Source organism: Rhyacophila brunnea, unplaced genomic scaffold, assembly GCF_057557595.1.
Source record: "Rhyacophila brunnea isolate RB1 unplaced genomic scaffold, BYU_Rbru_1.0 scaffold_12, whole genome shotgun sequence".
Classification (NCBI taxonomy): domain Eukaryota; kingdom Metazoa; phylum Arthropoda; class Insecta; order Trichoptera; family Rhyacophilidae; genus Rhyacophila; species Rhyacophila brunnea.
Genome location: NW_028232774.1, coordinates 13,234,451 through 13,248,535, shown reverse-complemented (window position 1 = coordinate 13,248,535; position 14,085 = coordinate 13,234,451). Strand labels below are relative to the sequence as shown.

Genomic DNA, 14,085 nt, shown 5'->3' with positions numbered 1-14,085 from the left:
CAAATGTGGATTTAGGAGCAAAAAGCGGGACAACCTAAAATCGCATAATTCAATATTTCTAATGTCTATTTCTATAGTATCAATCATAGATGACACAACATAACTATCAAAATAATACCTACTTGACAATATTTTTTCCTGACACTCTCTATGAAGATTTTACTTCCTTAAGAGTTTATTCTACTTAATGCATGTATTGGCAAAATTCATCACATGAGTAGGTATATCATGTTAAAGTGATTCTGATTTATCAACTCAATAGAACATCTGACCGTTTTCATCTGAGAAAATACCCATTCTGTATAGCAATTAGATGTTTGTATGCTTGAAATAAATAAAATTAGTGTGAACGCATGAACTCTACACTACACCCGTGGTATACTGCTTGGTCCAAAATTTTACTGTATAGTTTGAAGGAATCGACTATCCATAATCTACTAACATGGATTCATGGATCTCCTTCAGCTTTTTCCCTTCCTAGGTAAGAAATTTTACCACTGTATTACAAATCGAATATTTTCTTACTAGACTCACACGAGCACCCGCTTGCTGTGTTATTACTTTAGAAATGACTGAATCGCATTGTACATGCATCAACTCAAGAGAAATTCCAATACGCACTGACTTCTTTAAATGTGCTTATTATTTTCTTACATCTGAGATTGATGATAATGTACATCTTTATTCCATCCAACCACCGAAGATGTGTTGTGAGTCACACGCAGACAACCACCAATGGGTGGTCAAGCGCTGCTGACGCTGCATCAAACGCTTTCTTGTGTGACCGCCCATGGTCGTGACTGCGCGTAGCATTAGCCCGATCGCAGATACAAAATCGTCTCGACGCCGACACAGTCAGTCATACATAAAGACATTCGCCAATATTACAACTTTTGTCCGCGCACACAGGCGGGACAGTGGCATCACGTGGGCAGCGGAAATGAACGACTGACCGCAAAAAGCATCAATGAAATTAGTTACATGCGACAAGCAGATTTTTTGTTACCAAAAACGTCGCTCCGGCGTTATGTGCGTCGATATATTAAGTTACATCGACAAATTCGACGTGTTGCAGTCGAGACCAGTTTGTATGTGCGTCCGTGCTTACAGATTCCATCAACAGATCGCAATACAATTCACCGTTCGAGGATGCTATAGGTATCTTTTAAATCTTCTACAAATGCGACATTGTAGCTTTAGGTAGGTACTTGCTGTGTTTGTTCTGTATGACATTCTCCTCAGTTGATGTGTTTGTTTATACTATATTATTATGTGTTTGTGTTTTCATTTTGGGGAAACCATCATCTGATTCTACGAAATGAGTGTCCTCACTGAGTGTCGTGATAATTGTTATCTATCTCTGCCAGTGATGAGCCCATTCAATTAGAATCAACTGTACAATAATGAGTTTACGACAAATTAATGAGATCTACCTATGTTTTTGCTCGACTGCTTTTGTTAGGAGGTCATTTACTGGCAATATCTTATCTTTCGTGGTTTTGTATCAATTATGATAATAAAGTATTGCTTTACTAACAAATAAACATTTTTTCAACACATTTGGCTTTTATTTAATTCAATAATATTTTATCCAGATTTCACACCACCGTGTCCCTATTTACGGGTGAAACTGGATTCAATCACGTAATTTATTCATATGAAAAGTACTAGGATTAGGTACATCACATGGGTTCCGTGTGTGTAAAATGTCATTGTATTCCGAGCGGACCTAGGACGATTCGGCACCAGGACAACTGGGCGCCACGCAATCGAATGAAATTCGAAAATAAATAGACGTTCATAAATTATAGGTACATTTAATAATATTAATTATTATATTATTATTTAATACGTAAATAATACTTTAATTGTGCATATGTTTCAATTCCAACGAGAAGAGAGCTCTTTTAGTTTTGTATAATGCCTCGGGTATGATAATTCTCAATCCGCAATAAAAACATGTTAAGAGCAAAATAAATTAAAACTACTATGTAGTCGATAGCAATTTATTAAAATTCCTCGTCCTCTTTCTGTGTAAAATCGTAACGAACGACTATTTATTTCATTAGACAGTGCGACGCCCAATTGTCATGTCACCCAGTTGTCCCATTCCCTTTCTATCAACGTCTGTCGTTATTTTAATGTTTTGGTCTGAGTTTTCTTCCCTAAGAAGATTAATACACACAAAGAAGTATCAATAGTATTTCTTGAAATAGTAATAATGTATAATTTTTTTGAACAAGAATCGTAAGTAAAAAAAAAACTCATTTACCGAGCGATTTAAACGGTCATGTAGAATTTCCAATAGCATATTATTTAAGTAGGAAGCATGCGTCAATTTCTCAACTTGGTCACCGGTGTGCTTGTATTTATATAATCCTCAGCACTTCGTTATTATTCGATATAGTTTATATGCGATCTAACAACTTTCTGAGTTTGCAGGATATTGGTAAAATTAAAGAATTCAATTATTTACCCATCTTATACATAGGTTGAAGTAAAGATAAAAGAATGTTTCCCAGAGCCGCGGAAAAAAATATCAGTGTGGGAGTAGGAAGACTCCGGATTTATATAAACATTATAAACGAAGTTTTAAAACTTCACACTAACATACCATACATGACTGAAACCGCATGTGGTTTCGAACCGTATCTTCTTCTTCCACCTTGTCACGTCCCAACAATGGGGCATAGGGCAAGCACAAGTTGGCACCACTTCCCTCGGTCCATCGCCAACTCTTTCGCCTCCCGCCATGTCAAACCTGCAGCACGTAGGTCGCTCTTGTAGCCTTCTAGGGAGGGCCGGCCACGGAACCCTTGAGGCTATGCCACAAGGGTATGAAGTGTCGCGCTCTTTGGCGGCATCCGGAATACGTGTCCCAGCCACGGAAAGCGTCTCTTCGTGATAACTTCAATCACCGAAGGCTGTTGTGTCTGTTCACGAACTCGGGTGTTTGTAACGCGGTCGTACCAATGTACCCATAAGATTCGGCGGAGACATCGATTCTCAAAGCTCAAAAGCCGACACTCTTGAAGCTTAGTAAGATGCCATGTCTCATAGCGATACAACAAACGACATTTGGTCCTCGTGCCACCACATGTCCACATTGAACCGTATGCCATACTAAATTTATGATTTCTGTTTATGGAAATACATTTTCACAAAGTATATTATAAACATCTGACGGTATCCGTTTATGTTTATATCATACACTTACAAACTTGATGAAAGTATATTTTCATGAACATAAATCATAAGTTTAGTATGGCACATGGTTCTAAACCGCATAGGGTTTCAGTCTATGGATGGCCTTTTAAGATTGTGTATTATCCCTTGGTATTGAATACATAATTATTCGTTTGTGATAAATCCACCAATCTGTAACTGACTTTGCCACCGTTAACGACAGATAGTTCCGCTCACCAATGCGCGTCAAAGTTGAACGGTTTCTGCTCACCTTTATATATTTATGGAGATATGAAATTGACATATTCACGAATGTGGAGGGAAGAAATGAGCTTGTGTTTTGTTAGTAATTAATTATAAGAGATAAGTATGGAAGTCGGAGATTGTAAGTAGTCTGGCCAGTACTAGGTCGTGGCCCGTGATGCTAGCACCCCTAATCATTCCACGAGTGATATCAATGTTATTGAGAATAATTATGTTCGAGCATCCGTGAGTTCTGGATTTGTCGCTGACATTACGATCTTTTTCTACTATCTTCGAGCGAACACCTTCTTGACCCATTCGATAAGCTTACGTAATATATGTACTTACAGTTTTGTGTATTCGATGTTACATATTATATATTTTGCAATACTTTCTTCGTAAATAAGGATAAACGATTAATTTTCTTCCGATTTATAGGTTTACTTCATACAACATACATTATGTAGAACCAGGCCGCGCCAAGGGTGACAGACGTCTGCGTAGCATTGCCCCCCCCCCCCACAAACACAAATATTAAAAAGTTGAAAAAGTTATTTTACTTTCATCAAAATGTTCATATTATAATCAAAATTATGATATATTTTACCATTTACTGAATCGATGATGGTCAATGGAGAACGGAAGTACAATTTATAAAAAATCCCCTTTTACTCCGTGAAATGAACTCATGAGACAAATCGCTTTTTATTCGACTTTATGAATTTTTAGTTTTGCAGAAACGTTTTATTTATTATGCTACGATACTCCAGCGCATATATTTTATACACAATACTGCTATCGAGGGTAGTATATAATATTTATGTATTGAGGTATTACAATAAGTTAGTCGTAAAAACTGTATCTCGCTATAAAAGTTAACACAGCCAAGAGAGGTGCTGTTGAAACATAGCACTTATTGTAAAAATTATAATACCTCAATACATAAATATGATAAACTATCCTCGATAGCGGCCGATACCAGTCTTGTGTATATTATAATTTATAATAGATGCGCTGGATAAGAATAGGTACATATAACATGTTTAGGTGACTCGTTTTTGTCGCCCTTTGGCAGCGGCACGTATGTAGGGACTTGATTTATTTCATAATAAGATTCAGCTTATATATAAAAAAAATGCCGCCCCCTGAATCCTGCCGCTCGGGTGTTTCGTACCCTCGGTTGGCGAGCCCCTGTTTGGAACACCGTACATCTATCACTTCCGTATAAGTCAGCGGTTTCCAACCTGGGAGGCGCGCCTCCCAGGGGAGGCGCGATCTATTGCCAGGGGAGGCGCCAAAATTTTTGAATAAATTATTTTTTATACCATAATATCTACAAATAAATAAAAGTTCATATCTTAACGTAACAGTGAAAATTCAGTGCATGAATGTTTATTTTAATATATAATACATATATTTAAATCCTATTAAAAAAATATTTGGAGCGGAGAAATTTAAAAATGGCGCTTTTGCAAACGCTCTGTTTCGGTAATGCACAAAACGACCGCTGGTTGCATGAAAACAATAACCTCAAATTTTAATGTCACTCGTAGCTAAAGTGTCAACTGAAGCGTGTAGGCAGGGTGTGATATATTTTTTTAAATTGTTTTTGACGTGATTTCTTTAATATAATATAACAATAATACATGTCTCCACTTTTAAATGATTTCTACGCCAGATATATTGAAGCAAACAAAAATCTATTTCCTGAGTTCTTGGTTAGTTTGCTAATGCATTTTTCATATAATTTTATTAATAGTAAAAAAAGTCGCCTGCGGCGCTGCTTTGTTTCAGAGCTATTAAATATTTTTAATATATGGGTGAAAGATCCTGGCCTGTGGGCCCTATTCACTATGTGGAGCTCATGATAGAATCCATTAATTTTTGTCAATGAACGATGATGAATTTGGTTGACTTCTTTTAAAATTGATTGTGCTAATAAACAAGCTCATTCGTCGCATGAAAAAAAAATTAATTAAAAAATGAATTTGATATAAGTAAGTAGTAAAAACTTGTGTGTTAAAAAAGTGTCTGTATTATTTAATGAAATAAAGGGGGGGAGGCGCCAAGATTAGATTTTTTTTAAAGGGAGGCGTAGTAACATAAAGGTTGGAGACCACTGGTATAAGTAGACATTCCATCGATCTCAGCCAAACATACAACGAAATGTAGAAGTAGGTAACGACTTTTCTAGTTTTAGTTACAGTCGTATGCTCTCACGTTTTAGGGAGCCTAATAAAAAATACGAACAAAGAACACATTTCTGAATTGGCCCGAATTGGGGATGAGATTTTCTTTTCTGCCGTAATCGGCGTTCTTTGTAAAAAGTGTGTTTTATTGTTGACACTGCCATTTCAAAACTGGGTCAGTACAGCCAAGTCGAGAAAAAAAACAACCCAGTTATCCTTGATTTAAATTCGTGTGTCTAGCTTTATTTAACTTGTCCAAAATTATTATAGTATGTATGAGTATTCATTTAGCTTGACACGTATTTATCTGACAATCGATAATTTATTTCCGGAAGTGTTTTTCAATACTACCGCATAGTATGTATGACGTAGCAAAGAATTAGCAGTTTATTCTAATTGGATACACTTGTTTTTAAAAGGTAAACAACTGTAATTGTTGAAAAATAATATAGATTGTGTGGATTTGTACTGCGGTTGAATTGTTTTGACTCCGTTGCTGTATTCTTGGCTCCATATTTTGGTTTGCGGAAACAACGATTGTACTTTTGTAAAATACTAGCTGAAGTACCCGGCTTCTCACAGGGCCGCTTCATTGATCGATATACATTATTTATCTTGCAATATTAAAATATCTGTATCTAGGAATACAACATGTCAAAATGAAAATAATTCTGACAGCCAACTCAAACAAAAGAAATTGAAATGGAATCCAAAATAATATGCAAACTTTGTGTCGTGAAAATTCAAAATTGGAATTAGCAGGAAAGGTAATTTTAAAACACACTACATTTTGTCAGTTGAGGCATGGTTGAGGCCAAGAAGAAAAAGTAAATCAAGCAAATATATTTTGATCTGTATATATTATGTTACGCGGTGGCGACCAGGTTCGATGGACCCAACAGCTGGTTGAACCGATTTGAGCATCTCTTCCCTTTCCGTACACATTTTAGGACATTCCCAGAGGTTATAACGGACAGACGAAATTAAAAACTGCTATTTTATGTTTAGGTATCATCGAAATAGTCAAAATGCTGATCAACCAACCCCTAGGGTCTTTTCTGGATTTTGTGGCTGTGGGCGGTCGCTTCGTTAAAAGGAAAGAAAATCTAAGAAATATTCGTGTCTTTCACGTTGCTAAATTTTTAATGTAGCGCTTTGCCCCGAGATAGGTACATGCAGCATCTTCAGAATAAAAGTGGTCCCTTCGCTTAGCCGTCCATAGAATTCGGAGCGTATTTTTCCGACACCTCATTTCAATAACGTTCTGTCAGTCGCTTTTTCTGACTTATCTTTGGTACCTAAGATGAACAAGCACACTGAAGTCTAGATTGTTTTTATTGTGTCTACCTAGTTATATTATTGTTTTTCCAAATTCCATCTACCACTAATTATAATAAATTACTACATAATATACAAACAAAAGATTATCTTTCCATTACTAGATTGAACCGTATTTAGTACCGGTTTCGATCGTTAATCCTTGTCAGTGATATGGCATGAATAATATTATATATACTAGTAATTCCTGCAATAATGGATCGTTTTACTTGATTATTTTTATTTAAAATACGAATTTTGTTACACACGAATAATTATTGTAATTTTGTATGGAACGTCAGCCGCAAGAGCGTTGAACTTATACACATGCTCAATTTTATGTCATTTAATCGCCTTAACATGTAATGACGATAAACACGTATTAAATCATAATGATTTATGATTTTAATTTGATAAATAATACAACCCTTGTATTAAAATCAAAATTATGGACCGAATTATTTCTTTACTGCATGATTTCTTTCCTCGTTCTGCATCTCCAGTGATCTCTGGATTCTGTTTAAAATTGTCGTTTTCCCTTTTATCTATAGGTATGGCTAAAAAAAATATACATAATAATGAATATTATGCATTCACTCTTTGCACTCTAATCAATAATAATTATTAGGTATTCCGATTAAAATCTGGTATCAAATTTTAAGTAGCATATTAGTGACGTATTTATAAAACACTAATTAATTAAGGGTCCACTGTATGAGAAACGTCAATAGAATCATTTATTATTTTTTTTAAATAAAAATATAAGAAAACGGTTTATTAGATTTTTGATAGTGTCACTGTCCTACTATCTCGATTCTGGATACTTAATCCTAGTAGATTTTTTCGGACCAAACTGTGGTCCGCAGAGTGGTAGTATTCTTGGACGGCGTCAGGACCAATCCAAATTTTAACGGATGTGCTTGCACTTGCTAATATATATTTTAATCAAACAAGATTTATTGTGAATTATAAATCGACATTTTAAGAAGAAACTGTTTTACTTTTAAAAAGAATGTAAAATCCGATTCGAATTATGAGCATTTTTGCACGAGTGTTCCCAAATCGATTTTGTCTTGCATTGCAGAATTCGAAAAATGACACCAACATTCGATTACTTAACTTTAGAATAAATTAGTTGAAATCGTAATTAACCAGTGAAATCGGATAGGTAGCGAATGCCTACTATTTATTATTATTTACTATGTACCTACTGGTAAACACATGATATCCACGTCATCAGTAAATCCCGAAATCCCATTTCCAACATGTGAAATAAGTAATTATCTGCTACCTAATGAGGTTCCAAGTATTTGTTAGTTATTTACTGGTGACGCGTGAAAATTAACAAGACTCGTGTGCCGGTTGTCCATTACTGCCAGTGGCGTACCACGTTTGGGCCATCGACGCATAGTAATGATCAGAAATCTAAATGCAATGCGCTTCTTTCTTCGGTATAGTACGAATGATCCCAATTAAATTTTGTAAGGCAGCAGTATGTAGCAAACATATTTCGCCGACCGCCAACGCAAAATAGAAATTATTGTTTATTTAGTAATTTGTTTATTGGTTTTTAAATTTTGCGTTATAATTGAGAAATAACTGTAATAAATACAATACCATGACAATTGTATTGTTAATCATAAACCGATCTGTAAATAAATCGTTAATGCGAAATCTGCTGCTGCATCTTTGCTAGAACAGGTGTTAATTGTGGCTTCAGTGTTGTTTCGGAGAGATGAAGCGCTGCAGTGACAACCATTCGGTTTCTATATTTAGTTTTTATTATTGATTGCCGAAAAGGACTTCTCATATTATGTACATATCGTCTATAATTTTCTACAGACACGTATCTCAAAAATCACAACTTTTCAGGAGAGGCAAATAACAACTTTATTCTCCCAGTTTTAAATTTAGAAATTAATGTTCTTCTATGATATATCCATTTAGTATAGTTACACATATTTTCATGAAAAAAATGTTATGTTTCTTCAATTTATCTCACTATACTTTCGACCGATCAGTCATATTGTCGGAGATACGAGAATGCGTTGCAACTTTACTGTGAATATTACTGCAGCAAACACTTATCTTGACTTTCGAGAAAGAGCTTCAGTACAATTATTTGTCGGAGTTCAGTATTCTGTATACTTACAAACACGTAACTCAATATACGAGTTTATAATACATATTTATAAAAGTCTTTTATTGTGATACGAGTTTTTGTTATTGCTTAATTCTATTATGTTGTAAAGTATGTTTTGAGATACGTGTTAGTGGAATATGTGCGTATTCAAATTCTGAATTCATTACATCAAACAACTCAAAACTGACAAAAATTGAGATACGTGTTTGAAGAAAATTAGCGACGATATGACATTTATCGAGTTGAAAATACGGGCAATAATTTAAATGATCTTGGTGAAAACTAATGCAATATTTGTATTTTATATCTGAACACCGGAGGGACATTTTCTTGGATTTTTGACCGCAGATAATTTGCGGATTTGGGGAAACACTGGTTTGAGTAACATTACTCGGCGGCTCTCGTGGTGCAGTGCGTAATGCGCTGGCCTTTCATCCGGGAGCTCCGCGTTCGATCCCGATGAGGACATAATATATTTATGTGATTTTCTCAAAGCCTTGGTGTTTGTGATTGTTTCACTTCTATTACCAAACACACTGTCATTCGATCTCTAGGCCTGTTGTAATGTTAAAAAATAATATATACTTATGTATAATGGATATTATATCTCTTTAGTATATTTTTTGTTTTTTTTTATTCTGTAGTATCAAGTCACGCCGTGTAAGTTCTAACACATTATTTTAGTTTATATTATTATAATATATAACTTAATATTTTATCTATTTCTAGAATCGTTAACGAAATACATAGGAAATAATGATGAATAATAAAATTGAAGAGAAAGCATATCAAATAATAATTTTGGACGGCTTGTTTTCTATGCGCGGTTTTCCCCACTGATTACTTGTTGCCTGCAACGCCACTGCTGGCGAAAAGTCTAAAATCGAAGGACGATTACGACAAAAAAAAAACTGACCCCTTGCCCTCCTCATCACAGAACATATTAAAATTTTACTACGTAAACACAATCACTCTCGACTGATAAGACACACGTATAAAGTTGTCAGCCGGCCGCCCGATTTCACAGTAGTGTCCGACGATTCACCGCGAAACGTTCGCAGTTTCTTGACTCGCTCTCATTATTATCGGAGTCTCGCTTTGAATCATTCACACAATTTAAAATTTTGTGAATATCAAATCTCCTATGTTCTGTTAAGTGTTTCGTGCGTCGAAATTTATTCGCGTTTTCTTTTTTTTTACCTTTGGGTAGAAAAACAACGCGTTCATATAATATTACACTGTTTACCCAAGCAGCTTCGGCGCTTTCATTCCGGAGACGATTTGTTGTTGCATGTGGGTTATCCCGGCCGTGAGAATTTCACTACAGGTGAGTTTCGATATATATATATATATTATAATACTCTGAAAATCTTCTATGTTTCCGTCCGTAACTGCGTAATTAAAATAATATATCATATTATAATCCATTAATCATTCTTGATACTTTGAAAATTAAATGTCTGGTAAAATAATTTAAATAAATCGCAAATAGCCGTCTGTCGTGAAATTTTAATTATTATTTTATTCATTCGGTGAGCATGTCGTTTTCAATATTAGATAGCAGTTTCGATTGTACAGAATGAGAAAATTGTGTAACTGATAGAAACAGTCTCAAAACCAGATATTCAAGTATTTTTCATTCGGTCCTAATTAAATTTGCCGGTAAACAGGACGTTATTTTAGATGAATTATAATTTTAATGTTTAATCTCTTGTAGAAAAAAACACAAATTTTAAAAACTTATAAGCATTGAATTAAAAATAATAATTTCATTGCTCAAAAACACCGATAATCAAATTTGACTAGCGTCAGACATCTGTCACGATTGTCATTCACCTTAATTGATCATAAAACAGATGTCTATTGATCGATGGAGTTTGAAGTACTCACGTTAAATGTAAACATAATTCCCATGAATCATAGACGGATCGATAGCTTAGAGGCAAAAGCACACATCCGGAAAGTGAAAGATGAGAGTTCGAGGCCTACTGCTCCCAAATTTTTTTCTAGAATTTTTTCCAATATTTATGTTTTTGGGGATTTTATTTTTTGTTATTTCAACTTTATATTATCGCATACTTACTTTGTTTTGTATGCACTAGTCTTATTCATTATCTTAATCAAACAATACCATACATACTTATAATCCTTGCTCACATTTCCTACGGCGAGCGTTATCGTTTCGTTCGGAAGTGTACTTGACATTTTTCGCTAAGTCTAAAGATTAAGTTGCAGAATCGCTTATAAATTATTTGTTCATTTAATTAAGCATACACATTGTTCAAACACAGCCGTTCACCGACCAATATAACTGTTTGTATTTGAAAATTAAGTAAATATCTCGAGTTAAAACACACACATGACGAGAGTGTCTCGTAAAACTTAGGTATATTATTAATGCACAAGAAAATATCTCTGTACCTCAGATCCATACTGTCTTGCGTTCAATTCTGCCGAAAAGGAGTACGAGTTTCGTACCTAAATTATCATTTCTGTCTGATTCACACTTTGAATTTATTCATAAGAGATGCCCGAAATTCTTAAAACGATAAATTCGTAAGTATGAAAACTCTTATACTTACTGCGTTTTCTATCTTCATACGTGTGTTAAAGATGTTGAAGAAACCCTCCATCTATAGAGGTGGCATCTAAACACATGAAAGTGAAGCAAACAATGGACCTCATGTATACTAATTTGAAGCATGTGGCACTTTTCGATAAGGAAATCACCATGGTTTCTTTAGCATGTTTAATAGGTAAATACTTATTTCTCGAGGATATATGTAATTACAGTAGGTACTTATCTACATACATGTCTAAGTATGAAGCAGAAAACGGCGCTGCAGGCGAAAACTTTATAATAAGTATGTACACGCATCGGTGAATCGAGTTTATTTTTTGTACAAGCTTTATTTCCAGTTGATTAAGAAAATCTGTTATAAAGGTATAATCCAATTAAATAATAAAGTAATAATAGTTATGAAAAGAATTTGTAATGCCCGTAGCAATAAAATCGCTTATCAATTTATTGAAAGATAAGAAATGTTTATAATATTATATGTTTTATGTTAGGAATGAAAGAAAATGAAAATTATTCTTGTTGTTATGTCACGACTGTCAGCTAGGTAGGTACTGGACATGTTTGGGTTTTCATTTTATATTGTGCATAATATTATATGTAAATAATATTAACTTATTTCTTACTGTGCTAATAAATTCCGTTCTGTCATTTGCCGTCACATTACGTTACCGTACTACTTTCATGATGCCTGATTTGACAATAACTGTATTATTTATAAATTTCCCCCATCGTCATCGGTTATATATATATTTGAAATATATGAAGTGTGTTGAAATATAATATATTTAAAAACGTGACTTGATAATCATAAAACAGACATGATTAAAGTACTTACCTATAAAAGGAGGTAGGTAGTAATTTTCCGTGAAGGCTTTTCATTGCTACTACGACTACGGATACTGTAGTTATGTATTTAAAATTCAAAATGTTAACTGTCAACTAAATCGAAATTATTGGAAATCTTCAAAAAACACGCCTTCTATAAAGTTCAGTCAGCGACACAGTAGGTTTTCAAGAATAAATCAATAATTTAATGTAGACACGATTGGGTTCACTAATAAAATTTATGGATGGCCTGAAACCATACCATAATATTATATCATCTTGACATATGAACTGCCACGTTTGATAATATTTATCGTAATAACTTTCTTGTAGATAATATTATTTAAGGCACAAATTTCGTTTGACATTTGAACGGAATGATAATTTTCATTCCAGATATCCGATTTTCGTCGGTTTCCGCCACTTGGCAAATATATTAAGACTAGTAGGTATTTATACACTACTGAATTCACTACGCGGTATGCAATTTTGACACCTTTCGCTTACTCGTGCTGGGATTGGAATTATATAGAGCCGAATCCATTTATGGGTAGTTCGAGGTTCAATAAAAAATGATTATCGAAAGACAAGCATTAATATAATAGACAAAGATGATTTTCAGTTTTATTATAATTAAGGTCATGGACATTTTTTAGCGGAAAACGAAATAACCTTGTTTGACCTTTATACTCTTCCGAACCGCTTTTTCAATCAAAGACGAATACATTTTTCAAGATACAAATCATTTTAGGATTTACTGCCATTTTTCAACTACATAACAGATCAGGCGTACTCGTAGCCATAAACGTAAACCACTGACATCTCATCCGGGGATTACGGGCTCGATTCACGATCACAATACATATATGTGATTTTCTCAAAACCTTGATTTGTCTGGATTGTTTCAATGCTACCCCACACTACCGTAATAATTGGGCCTCATAGTGATAAAAAAAGTGAAAATTTAATAAACTATTTACTTTTATTCAACGAATAATTCACAAGATTTGAGAATGTAACATATAGGTATATTGAACATACATAGTTTGAAAACATTTCATGCATATTACCCACTAGAAAATAATACGACTTTTCTAAAAATGATTATTTGTAGCGGGTAATATGCATGAAATGTTTTCAAATTATGTAGGTATTTTCAAAAGTAAAAAAAAAATCAAACAACATTATTAAATTAAAATTGCGTTGAGTTTATGATTTAAATTTGTTACCAGGAGACAAAATATGTATCCACTTAGTGATAGATATAAGTACCTGCTGATTTTCAATTTTCATTTCGTTTATTTACAGAAATAAAAAATAATAGTTTTATCAAGAATTTCGTTTCAAAGAGGTTTTGCCGTGAACGCAACAATATTATTTAAGACATGTGAATGCCACTTTGGTATAAAACCTTCAACTTAACAATACATAAATAGATAATATATATTATAATATAAAATATATCTATCACTTGGTAATAATCACATATGTATAATGAATTATATGTGGTTAATTCCAGGTCTTTAATTATACTGGTTGATTACTAAGTAAATGTTTGAAAAGATTAAAAATGTTGTTTGATCGCCCCGTTGCATTCAGTA

At 33.9% G+C, this 14,085-nt stretch overlaps 1 protein-coding gene across 2 annotated transcripts in view; it reads left to right on the top strand.

Annotated features, from left to right (window-relative positions):
- Positions 1-14,085, top strand: part of LOC147077795 (ornithine decarboxylase 1-like) — a 44,638-nt gene that overhangs the window by 11,419 nt on the left and 19,134 nt on the right. The window contains exon 1 of one of the 2 annotated variants that reach the window (XM_085960793.1): positions 10,102-10,405. The exons of the other annotated variant lie outside the window; for it this stretch is intronic. The gene's annotated coding sequence lies outside the window, so the exon portion shown is untranslated. Of the gene's footprint in view, positions 1-10,101; positions 10,406-14,085 lie in introns of those variants that run through there. 2 annotated transcript variants of the gene reach the window in all.